Source organism: Syzygium oleosum, unplaced genomic scaffold (assembly GCF_021117445.2).
Source record: "Syzygium oleosum isolate NSW1041296 unplaced genomic scaffold, Sole_v2.1 Sole_v2.27, whole genome shotgun sequence".
In the NCBI taxonomy this organism is placed as follows: domain Eukaryota; kingdom Viridiplantae; phylum Streptophyta; class Magnoliopsida; order Myrtales; family Myrtaceae; genus Syzygium; species Syzygium oleosum.
Window position 1 is genome coordinate 4138034 of NW_026607511.1, and position 13556 is coordinate 4151589.

Below are 13556 nucleotides of genomic sequence, written 5' to 3' on the forward strand. Positions count from 1 at the left end.
TTTCGGGTTATAATCATATCAAAATGAAAGATGAAGATACGGAGAAAACGATGTTCATCACCCCAAGGGGGACATTCCATTATAAGGTCATGCCCTTTGGCCTTAAAAATGCTGGGGCAACATATCAACGGGCGATGGTTATGCTCTTCCACGACATGATGCATAAGGAGATCGAAGTCTATGTCGATGACATGATCGCCAAGTCTCGATCTGGAAAGAGCCATGTTGATACCTTGAAGAAGCTGTTCGAACGGCTCCGCAAGTTTAAGCTCCATTTCAACCCGGCAACGTGCATATTCGGAGCAACCTCGGGTAAACTACTCGAGTTCATTGTGAGCAGTAAAGGTATTGAAGTAGACCCCTCCAAAGTGGAGGCTATATGTGAGTTGCAATCTCCATCGACTGTGAAAGAAGAACGAGCCTTCTGGGTAGGTTGAACTTTATAGCCCGCTTCATTTCCTAGTTGTCTGAAACTGCCAAGCCGTTCTTCAAACTCCTAAATAAGAATGCGCAAATTAAATGGGATGATGATTGTCGGGAGGCTTTTGATTAGCTGAAGCAATATTTGATGAATCCACCAGTGCTGGTCCCGCTAAAGCCGAGGCATTCTCTAATCCTCTATATCACGATCCATACTAAGTCTCTGGGCACAATGCTAGCCCAAAAAAACCTCGACGATAGAAAGTTACGGGCCATTTATTACATAAGTAAGAAGTTCACTGCCTCAGAGTCAAACTATTTCGAAGTCGAGAAGACTTGCGCTGCACTGGTGTTGGTACTCCATAGACTACGACAATACACCCTACATCACTAGACGTTTCTTGTGACGGAGAACGACCCCATCAAGTATTTACTTGATCGACCAGCATTGGTGGGGAATTTGGCCAAGTGGCAGATTCTAATTTCAGAATTTGACGTCTAGACAATGCCACAAAAGTCAGTTAAGGGTCATGTAATCGTTGATGTACTGGCAGAAAATCCCGAAGCCTCATATGATGACGAATACTCCCTGGATGACCGTATTCTGCATATGGATGAAGACCCCTGGACCATGTTCTTCGACGGAGCTATAAACCTGTCTAGTTCCGGAACAGGGGTAGTACTTATATCAAAAGACGGACAACACTACCCTGTGTCCGCAAAGTTAGTGGTCCCTTGCACCAACAATATAGCCGAGTATGAAACTTGTATTCTCGGACTCCAAGCCGTAGTTGAAATGGGGGTAAGCAAGCTAAAGGTGTTCAGCGATTCCACACTGATTATCCTCCAAACCGTAGAGGAATGGAAAACTAGAGATATCAAACTTGTGCCATATCACGAGTATCTCGAAGAAATCATGAAGGAATTTGACGACATTTCCTTCGAGTACTTGCTGAGGTCTCACAATCAGTTTGTCGACGCCTTGGCAACTTTATCATCTATGTTGAGTGTAACTGATGGGTTAGAAGTAGAACCTTTGAAGATTGAAGTCCTAGAAAAATAGGCCTCCTGTTTAGCCGTGACTGAAGAGCTTGACGGAAGACCATGGTATTACGATATCATGAACTACATTCAGAAGTAAGAATTCCCTGATGAAAGTACCCTAGCCGATAGGAAATACATGTCGCGCCGTGCCATTTTTGAGGGGCACGCTCTGGAGGTACTTCCATTTTTCACGAATGGGGAAACTGTCCCCGAATGGACTACTAAGGTCCAATACAGATATTTTGCTTAGATGTCCCATAGACATCCTATCACTAGACAAACGGGGGCCTCTCTCTGACCATACCTCACCTAACAATGGGTTGTAATTTTTATCTTCCTATTCAATCTAAATTTTTAATTTGGGAGTCGTCACTAATCATTATTGGTAGGTTGACTTGAAACCTAATTGAGGTACGAGAGAAATACCGCGACTTTGCGAACTAGAGATTCTGAATACGGGGACTTGGTTACGCTAATGATCCCAAATCGAGATTTCTAACGTCCTTTCGGTATCTAAAACGATACGATGTGTCTAACGTGTCACATGAGTTTCCGAGGTCTATCCACTAATTCTAACCATTCTAATCATGGAAAATCAATCAATCAATCAATAATAGCACAATCAATGTCAATCAAGCAAAGCAATCTTAATTTGTCTCTAAAGGAAAGCCAATTCAAAACAACTAAACCCTAATAAAGCCCTAAAGGCTTGTTCATCTGATGGTTTATGTCATTTTAGGGTTTTAGGTTTTTTTAGGGCAAAAGTACACTAGAAGTGCCATAACTTGTGTACGGCGATCACTTTGGTGCCATAACTTTTTTTTCGAATCACTTTGGTGCCAACTTTTTTGAAAAACGATCATTTTAGTGCCAATGCTGACGTGGCTCGCCGAAAATCCGATGTGGTGCGGACACGGCTCGCCGGAGAGGTCCAATCAGCATTAAAAACCAAAAACAACACCGTTTAACCCGTTGACATGTACTTTTTTTTAAAAAAATTAAATTAATTAATTAAAAAAAAAGCCTGCGGTAGCGGCGAGGGAGCCCTCGCCACTGCTGCTGCCAACGCACCATCGCCGGGAAGGCCCGGCGGTGGTGGGCGCAGTGGTCGGCGAGGGTCGCCGGCCCCTGGTTGGGGCCCGACGACCCTCGCCTCGCCCAGCGAGGGCCGCATCTAGCGAGGTGAGACCTCGCCTAGCGACCCAGACGACGGCGAGGTCTCGCCTCGCCCAGCGAAGGCGAGGCCGAACTCGCCGTCGCGACCCAGCGACGACGAGGTCGGCCTCGCCTTCGGTGGGCGAGGCGAGACCTCGCCGTCGCTCGGGTCGCTAGGCGAGGTCTCGCCTCGCCCAGCGAAGGCGAGGGTCGCCGGGCCCTGACAAGGGCTCGGCGACCCTCGTCGACCAGCGCCCACCACCGCTGGCCCTTCCCAGCGGTGGTGGGTTGGCGCCGCTGCTGCAATCTTTTTTTTTTCTAAAAATTAAAAAATTCGAAAAAAACCACATAATTTTCACGTGTACAAGTCAAACCATTTTTTTTAAATATAAATGCCAGGTCAGTTTTTTGGTCGGAATTTTGGTTGAAGTCACTAAAATGATATATTTTCCTCCGACTTGGCATCAAAGTGATCTGAAAAAAAGTTATGGCACCAAAGTAATCGCCGTACACAAGTTATGGCATTTCTAGTGTACTTTTGCCTTTTTTTTAGGGGTAGAAACCCCTAAACTAAGGATTTTCTAAAAATGCCATTTAGGTACTTCTAAAAATTCTAATTTCACTTGCAAAGATTGGCCATAGTGTTTTTGAAGCATTCTGTGAAATTTTTATTTGATTTTTTTTTGAGAATTTTCACTTACCAAGAGCTAATTTTTATGCTTTGGAATTTTTCTCTTGAAATTTTTGAAATTTTGATATTTTTTATGGATTTTTGAAATTTCCAATTTTTTTTGTATTTTTTTTTCACATTTGTTTTATTCGGTTTTCTGGATTTTCTGAATTTTTATGAAATTTTATAAAATTTTTCTAATTTTTAATTTTTTTTAAATTTTAAAATTTCTGAAATTTTTTTTGATTTTTGGATTTTTTTAATTTTTTTTATAATTTTTCTGATTTTTCTAAATTTTTATTTGATTTTTCTACATTTCTAATTTTTTAAAGATTTTTTTTTAAATTTTTTATTATTGATTTTTCTATTTTTTATATTTTTATTTGAATTTTCCTGCCAAGGCGATCGAACCGGGCCGACCGGTTCAAACCGGTCCGGCTAAGCCGAATCGTCTGGCACCGGCATCGGCGCCGTCAACTGCTCTGACGAGCACGACGTAAAAAAACAGCGTCGTTTCGGCGCTTGTTCTCTTCGGCATTTCGCCGAACACCTAGTGTGCATAATCCAAGTTCAAAGTTCTCGAGGCCGCCAGTTTGAGCTCGTCGTCGATGAGCCTCTGGCGACCTTTCTTCCTTTTTTTTAGGTTCTGTGTATAGTACTCATTATCCTTTATCGGCCTTAACCTACTGACTCATTGTTGGACCACTGTTGGCCGGCGAAGAACCGGTCAGAAAAACCTAAACCATCACTAACCTAAACAACTTTTCCAGATTTCAAATTACTATTCTAATTGCCCTAATTGTCTAAACCGATCCAAAACAATACTCAAAACATTAAACAAAGGTTGGGAATCACTGACTTGGATAGTCTAGGGCCAAAATGAAGCTCCGGCGAGGGTTCCCGAGCTTCGACGAGGTGGTTCAATGCTCGACCGAATCGGTTTAGGGAGTTTTTTGAATAAAAATGCAATCAAACAATGTAAATCATGATTAGAAACAAGCTTTGAACATCTATAAATCCAACATCATGAAGAAAATTGCATAAACAACAAGATTGAACTAAATCATGTTTTCTAGAATTCTGGAAAATCGTGAATGTGATCAATCTTTACCTACTTCGTTGGGGAATCGAATGAAGTTTTCGAGTTGATCAATCGTCGTAGAACTCTTCCTTGACACCGGAACTGTTGATCCGTGATCTCAGCCTCATCGGGGAACGTTTGGACACGCTGGCCAAGCTTGATTTTCAAGCGTCGGTAATGAGCTTCGAGCTGATTGTCTCAAGTGAGGAAGCTCACCACTTGGGCCAATTTGCCGATGCTTTTCCGGTTGATTGCTCAATCCGGGAAGCTTCAACTCACACCTCAGGCTCTTTCTCTCTCTTTCGCGCTCTCTGGTTCTCTCTTTCTCTCTAGAATTCTCTCGAGCATTTGGTCTTCTGCGGATAATGTTCTTCCTCCTTTTTTGTCACTTGATTTTCCTGCCCAAAGTTGGTTACCACCGACTTGGAATCGATTGGATCGAATCTTCGATGCTAGCCGGAGATTCTCCAGCTAGAATCGGAGTTTAACACGTGCTCAATCGCTTGTAAATTCATATCATTAGGATTTTTGTTCAATTCGATATCTAGATGACTTGATTGGGCAAAATTGGTGCCGAAATTGGATTACCCACACCTGATTAACCCTAGGAATGGTACTCTCTTGATTCAACAATTTCAAATTGATCATGATCCCCAATTTGAGCTTAAAATCCTTAATTTTTAATTGAATTTTGGGTCTTTTTGACTTTTAAATTGTGCAATTGGACCGATCATTATGTCAGTCAAGGTTCCAGAATCATTTGTTGTGAAGCCACTATGATCAAGAAATGACTAGAAATGACTCAATTGATTTTTTTATTCAATTTGGGCTTGATTTTACCCAATTCTGGAGAAAAACATGTTCCCGATTGAAATTTTCCAAAATTGACATTGTATTGATGAAATTGGATTTAAAATAAGATAATGACTATTTTATGGAATTTTTGGATTTCATTTGCTATTTTTCTTGATTTTCTCCCTTATTTTGAGTAAAAGAAATTAAGAGAAAAAATTCAAGAAAATTCTAAAAAATTTATTTTTGGTTTAGAAATAGGTTCTTAAGCTTGGCCAAGGTTCCTAATCCTAATTTTTGTGATTTTTTGAAAAATTAAAAAAATGAGCTAAAAATCAAGTGTTAACAATACATAATGAAGATGGCCTCCAAGTTCTTTGTTAGTGGAGGCAATTTATACAAGAGGTCTTATGACTCAATCCTATTGAGATGCATCTATACAGCCGAAGCCCTCCAAATCATGCAAGAGGTACATGAAGAAGTATGTGGCCCTCACATGAATGGGCACATGTTAGCCAAAAAGATCATAAGGCTGGGCTACTATTGGCTAGCCTTGAGAGTGACTGCATCTAGCATGTCAGGAGTTGTCACTGCTGTCAAATCCATGGAGATAATATTAATGTCCCTCCAAATGAATTACATCAGTTGATTGAGCCATGGCCCTTTTCAATGTGGGGCATTGATGTGATCGGCCCAATCAGCCCCAAGGCGTCGAACGGCCATCGGTTCATCCTGGTCGCAATAGATTATTTTTCTAAATGGATTGAAGATGCATCCTACACGAACGTCACTACACGGAACGTCGTCAAATTCATCAGGCGTGACATAGTCACTCGATATGGCATGCTCAAAGTGATCATCACTGACAACGGGATGAACCTGAACAACAAGCTTGTGGATCAACTATTCACCGAGTTCAAGATCCGTCACTTGAACTTGTTCCCCTACCGTCCCCAAATGAATGAAGCTGTTGAGGCGACCAATAAGAACATCAAGAAGATCCTGGCCAAAATAGTTGAAAACTACTGTGATTGGCATGAGAGGTTGCCCTTTGCCCTAATGGCGTACCCAACTTCAATCTGGACCTCTATTGGTGCGACCCTTTTTGCATTGGTTTATGACATGGAAGCAGTCCTGCCCATCAAATGGAGATTCTATCCCGTGAGTCTTGTCTCAAATGAAATTGTCTGAAGCGGAATGGATACAGCAAAGCCTTGAATAGTTGAACTTGATCAATGAAAAGCAGTTGAAAATGCTTTGTCACAATCAATCTTATCCAAAAAGAGTAGCTAGGTCTTTCAACTGAAAGGTGCATCCAAGACACTTCGAGGTAAATGACCTAGTCCTGAGAAAAATACTGTCGTTTATTCCCGAGTTTGGGGGCAAGTTCGCCCTTAACTACAGTGGTCCATACATGATGAAAAAAGTACTTGATCCTCGCAAAAATGGATAGTCGTGAGTTCTCTACCCCTGTTAATTCTGATGCTGTGAAGAAGTATTATTCCTGATAGAGTCTAATGCTTTATAGAGAAAGTTGTTGAGTGCTTAGTTTCTACATTTTGAATTGCATACATTTTGTTGATGAATAAATAATTTCAATCAGTTTCGAGTTGAAATGTGTGCAAATTTTGCATGTTTATTTTGTCAGTCTAAATTTCCAATTTCCAAAGGGAAAACTTGTTCAGGCGGTTGAACAAATCATGTAGAATAAATTGAACATGCTAAATGAGAGGTATTGGGATGATGGAAGGCAAGCCATGTTCCATACACGATCCCTTGTTATACACTACGAGGTGAGTGAAAAATTCCATGCTAGCAAGATAAAGGGTTATGTCACGAAAGGTACAATGACCAAAGTGAGAAGGGGCATTTCGTTTCTCTACCCCAAACATTGCAGTTTATCCGTTGTTTTGCCATTTTGAGCCCAAACAGTTGGAGCAATGCTTTCAAATTACCCCTGTTAGGAACCACCCCACATCAGGGGCAAATGGAGGTAAAATGTTATGAGACGAGAAAATATATAAAAATTTTCTTGCTTTCACTTGCATCAATCTTTTTGTTATTGCTATTGCAAATGAGCTCGGGTATTAATTTAAGTGCCTAGAGATGACGAAGAGCAGTTCTTTCTCTATCCTGTACACACTATGTCCAATGCTAAGCCCATTTGAGCCTACAAATTCTTTTCTTTAAACTCAGTTGGTGATCATCCTGCGCACTGGGGCAAGGTAAAAGCCATCGTCGCTCAAGTTGCATGTTCAAAGCACCAACAGAAGACAAAGACACCCTGAGAGTCAAAATGTCAAGTCATCCAGTGAAAACGAGCAAAAGTGTGGCTCGGCCGATGTATGCATTGTAAACCACCTAAAAAAATTATGAAAGCTAGGGGGCATGAAAAAGCAGTATGCCTGGTAAAAGTAAGGCCAATGCCATAGATATGAAAAATGATAAAAAAGTAGAGGGCATGAAAAAACAGTATGCCTAGTAAAAGCAAGGCCGATGCCCGAGAAAGAGAGAAAAATGTCAGGGTATGATGTACTGAATTATCCCCACTGGAGTAGTGTCCAAAAGGCCGATATCGATGGTGCATTCCTGAAGACAACTCATGATTGTGAAGAAAGACCGGTGGCGATGCCAAGACAATCAACGACCCTCACCCAATCATACACATTTCTGAGCGTAACGATCCTTTCGTTTCTCAACCCATGAACCTAGCCCGTGTTATGTCCCTTATAAAGTCTCTTCATATTATAGCACTTAAAATAATGCAGGGTTTTAGATGTCTATAAGCATGGCTCGAAGAGGTGTGAGCAAGATCATTTCTGTCTCATTTCTGCAGGGTTCTTGACTTGTAAACCCGGATACGACTGCTGAGTATCATTCTTTCATTAACCTTGACTCAAAGAGTCCCCTTTGATAAGCCGTTGACCAAACCAAATCACAGTCCCAATAAAGACCTCTTGGATTGGTTGGGTTGTACCCCTTGCGAGAATACTCGGACCCTTGCTCACATGATGAAGGAGAGAATGAGTGATTCATAAATAGCCCTTCAACGAGAGTGAGGGAAAGTACTTCCAGACTAAAGATCCCTCATTTGACATGTTCAAAGTATTCACATTGCGAGTCTAGATTACCTAACATGGTCTTCCCCAGTGAAATTTGCTAATGCAGACTTGACAAAATCGTCATGCACGAAAGCGTTTTGAATGAATAGCGCATCGGTATGTGTGCTCTTGATTGCATGCGATTACATATTACGTGTTGCCTATAACCATGTTTGACAGGAGACGTAGCCCCAAGAGTCAAAGACGTCAACAGGTACGTATGTCTCTACCCCTTTTAAATGCTTGTGATTATCCATGTATTCCCCAACCCGTTCGAGTAATCGACGGGCCCCAAATTTGAATCAATTGTGTTACAATCGTTAGGCGCCTTTGAAGATATCTAGGCGTCTATTGATCAAACCCTTTTCAGGTACTTCCGATGATATCCAGGAGCTTTGTTAGGGATCCTCTGAACACCCGGGTTAGCCCTCTTATTCATTGAATCGTTAAGTACCCGTGACGATATCCGGGTATTTATCAATCAATCCTATCAAATATCCTAGACGATAACTAGATATTTTGTTAGGTGCATCTCTCACACAGTTTAGAAAGTTCTCCCGTGTCGCACCTATGACGATAACTAGGTGCAACAACCAAATTTTTGCATCAAAACAGGGGGAGCAACATCGAAACAGGAAGAACATCTATCTTACAATCTGTCTCGGACGATATTATTTCTCGCATCAAATCTAGAAGATTTGCTCAATAGTTATATTATTTTAACAAAAAGATCATCTAGACATCGTCTCTAATATTCCCTACAAACATTATAGAGACATTTTGCAAATTACACTTTCTCTGAAATATCCTTATTTAGCAGATTTTTTTTGCAACATCAAAAAAAAATTATCTTTATTTCACATCTTCAGGATAGTTTTGTTATCATAAAAAATGGGGAGATTGTTGCAGAAACATCTCCAAGTGAATTTTGCTGATATCCAAACTATCCTTAGTATTATATCTATATTGTCTAGGTGCAGATATTTTCGAAGGACTTCGTGATATTCATGGTGTGACCCATTGAAGAAAAGATCACGAGACTATTCCTGAAGATTCGCATAAACAACACCATCGATTACAAAGATCAGCTAAATGACGATGTCTCATTGAAGATGGAAGAAATCAAGCATGAAATCAAGCATATGGTGATGTTTAAGGAACGGTTCATTTAATATGCCATTGTCTCACCATTATGGTCGTTGGTGACTGGACGTGCACAATAGAAGATTCGGAGAACAAGAGAATAGGCTGTCTGGCAATATGTCAGAGAAGTAGCTGCAGAACAGCAGTAGTTGCCATTTCGAGAAAGTGTGCAGAAGTTCGGGAAAAGGCTGTATGGGCAGCTAGTTCCTAGGACAGCAGCATCAACGGACTCTTAACGGCTATTTGGCTTCTCCAAGACATCATCAACGACTATATTGAAAATGTCTATATAAAAGAGAAGATCACTAAAGGCCAAAGAGAGAACAGCACATACAACATGTCTAGAAATTCATTACTTGTTGTGTACTAAGCAAAAAGCTCTTGTTTGTTCAAGACACTTGTTGCTTTGTAATTGAGCTGAAAAGATCAGATGTACTGATTGATAGCGAAGGCCAAATCCAGATAGCGTGATCTATCAACTGAGTGGATTGGTGTAGGCTAAGTGTAACCTGTTCAGTGATTTACGAGTACAATCCATCCCAACTTGTGGCTGTTAGTGGTGAGAGTGGACATAGACTTGGAATCAAAGCCAAACCACTATATATCCTTGTGTGCAGCTGTTTATCATCATGTTTTCAATTCCTAGCACACAAGCGTTTCTCCATTTTTCTTACATCTGGTTAAACCTGATATTTACTCTTCACCTATTGTTTTCCGCAAAAGTTCTAAAAATTTCTTAAGCAACCTATTCAACCCCCTTTTAGGTTGCATAGTTAGTCCAAACAATTGATATCAGAGCCCTGTTGCTCATTTTTAGAAGTGTATTTCTTCTGAGTATAAAGATCTTCTCTTATGGCTAACTTTGGTGGTTTTCTCACGGCAAAAGGACACTATAAGTGCCATAACTTGTGTACGGCGCTCACTTTGATGCCATAACTTTTTTTCGGATCACTTTGGTGCCAAGTCGGAGGAAAAACGATCACTTAAGTGTCATAACTTTTTTTTGGATCACTTTAGTGCTAAAATTTTTGAAAAACGATCACTTAAGTTCTAAAATTTTTGAAAAACGAACATTTAAGTGCTAAAATTTTTGAAAAACGATCACTTAAGTGTCAATCTCCGGCGAGATTCCGGCGAGCCACGTCAGCTTCAGAAATTAATAAAAAAAATGCCACGTCAGATTTCCGGCGAAAAATTGTGTACGGCACCGGAGTTGGCACTTAAGTGATCGTTTTTCAAAAATTTTAGCACTTAAGTGATCGTTTTTCAAAAATTTTAGCACTAAAGTGATCCAAAAAAAAGTTATGGCACTAAAGTGAGCACCGTACACAAGTTATGGCACTTGTAGTGTTCTTTTGCCGTTTTCTCACTAGTGATGCTCGTACTCCTAGCAAGCCACCTTACTTTGATGGAAGCAATTACGGCTATTGGAAGAATAGAATGCAAACCTATCTTGAGGCAACTGATCTCGAAATGTGGGATGTAATCTCACGGGGCATAGAGGTACTTGCTCTAGCTCTTGCTCCAGCTGCTGTTCGAAGAGATGGACAAGAAGCTCAGGCAGAGGATGCTGCTGCCACTGCTACTACTGCAACCAATACAGAGGAAGCATGAAGAAGAAGAGCTGCTCATAATGCTAAAACTAGACATCTTCTATACTGTTCTCTGTCTATTACTGAATGTAATCGAATTTGTAATTGTGTCACAGCTAAAGATATTTAGGATCTATTGGCATTGACATTCGAAGGAATTGACAGAGTAAATGAGACAAAGATGAACATCCTTCTTGGACAATATGAGTTCTTCAAGATAAAATTAGATGAAACAGTACAACAAAATGTACAATAGGTTCACGGAGATAGTGAATGGTCTAGCAAATCATGGAAAGCTATTCACTAATGGAGAGAAGGTGAACAAGCTGCTAAGAGCTTTGCCAAAGGAATGGAACAATGTAAAGACTTCAGTACAAGAAACTATAAGAATTCAACCCATTACCTTAGAAGAGCTGATTGGAACACTCACATCCTATGAAGTAGAATAAAAAATCGAAGAAGGTAATTTGAAAGGTAAGAAAGTCATTGCATTCAAAGCTAACAACGTTGATACAAGTGATCAAGAATCATCAGAAGATGAAGGTGAAGATGAAAACATGACGCTATTCACTTGAAGATTCAATAGCCTCATGAAGAAAGGAGGAAACTTTAAAGGAAAACGACCAGTGAAGTTCACTGAAGAAAGGAAGTCATTCAAAATCAAAGAAGAATACAAAGGTAAGGAACTTGTTTGTTATGAATGCAAGAAACTGGGACACATAAGAAGAGGAAAGGAAAGTATGAGAAAAAGAAGATGGCACTGAAAGCTTAAACATGGAGTGAATCGGAATGTGAATCAAGTGACGAAGAAGAGGCAAATCTATGCTTGATGGCCGACTCAGATCATGAAGAAGAAAATGAGGTAAGTTAGCCTGAACTATCTTATGAAGAAATGTAGGATTTTTTAAAGAAAATATTCGAGGAACACAAAAAGGCTTTGAAAAAGAATTTCTATTTTGAAAAAAGAAGTTTTAGATCTTACCAGAGAAAAACTTGCTTGCAAGATTGCATTTGACAGCCTGAAAAAGAACTATGACTTCCAAGAAATGGAAGTTAAGCTCACTCAGGTTGAGAATCATTCTCTCAAGGAAGAAATTTCAAAAATCAGCAAAAAGTTTTCACTTGGTTCAAAAACCTTGAAGCACATTCAAGGTTTTTGAACCACATTTTCTCAATTCAGATTCCTCAATACAATAAATGTGGTTTAGGACACAAGGAAAATGAAGATGAAAGAGTCCCTTTCCGAAGTTCAAAGAAAGATTAGTTAGACGACCTCCTGCTTATCTTTATAAGAATCATTATGCAAAACACTTCATCACAACTTCTGGCAAGCAAATTTTTGATTGTATAATCTGCAATGAATTTGGCCATTCAAGCTAGAATGCCCAGATAAGCAAATGAAGCCCGTAAAAGTTCACTTGAGATTTAATAATATTCACAAACTTAACACAAAAGTGTTGATACCTGATTTTTGGCCTATTTTTCAAATTTTCCTAAAAATCACAAAATTAGGATTAGGAATCTTGGCCATGCTTAGGAACCTATTTCTAAACAAAAAATAATTTTTTTACAATTTTCGTGAATTTTTCCTTATTTTCTTTTGGCTGAATGAGTGAAAAATCAAGAAAAATACCAAATGGAATTCAAATATTCCATAAAAATAGCCATTAGCTTTCTTTTAATTCCAATTTCATCACAGAAGCTTCAATTTTGGAAAATTTCAGTTGGGGATATGTTTTTCCCAAAATTGGGTAAATTCACACTCTAATTGAACCAAAAATTCAATTGAGTCATTTTTAATCATTTTTAGGCCACAGTGTCTTCACAACAATTGATTCTGGAACCTTGAATTGCATATTGGTCAGTCAAATTTCACAATTTAACAAAAGAATTGAAAAACCCCAAAAATTAATTGAAAATTAGGGATTTTAAGACCCAAATTGGGAATCTCATTCAATTTGAAATTTTTGATCAAGACCCATACCTTTTCTAGGATTAATAAGCCATGGGTAATTCAATTTTGGCATCAATTTTGCTCAATTAGGTCATTTGGATATTGAAATGAACAAAAACACTATTAATCCGAATTCAAATTTGGGAATTTTTTTTATTATATTATGACACAAATTAGTACAAATCTTATATTTGGTTGAGAAATGTGCTAAGAAATCCAATTTTAGGGTTAAATGTGAAAAATTGGGTCAAAATAAGGGTTAATTTGTGAATTTGGACCAACCCGAGTCTACCGGGTCAATCGAATCAAATTGACCCGACCCGAGTTGGTCATCTTCCCTACCTGACCAGCTTGCCCGCTCAGGAAAGTACAAAATATCTCCTCAGGGCTACTCTTCATTGACCTATTTCAGCTAGTCAAGCACGTGGTAAACGGATCGGACAGCTAGAGATTCTCTAGCTATCCATCCTTATTTACTCTGACCGACTGGGGAGTCGGTTAGAGGCCAGGATCGGTCCGGCGAAGAGGTAAAAATAGGCAGGAAGACCATTTCTCAAGAGGGAGAAGCTGTTTGACAAAAGTTCTAAGAGAGAGAAAGAGAGAG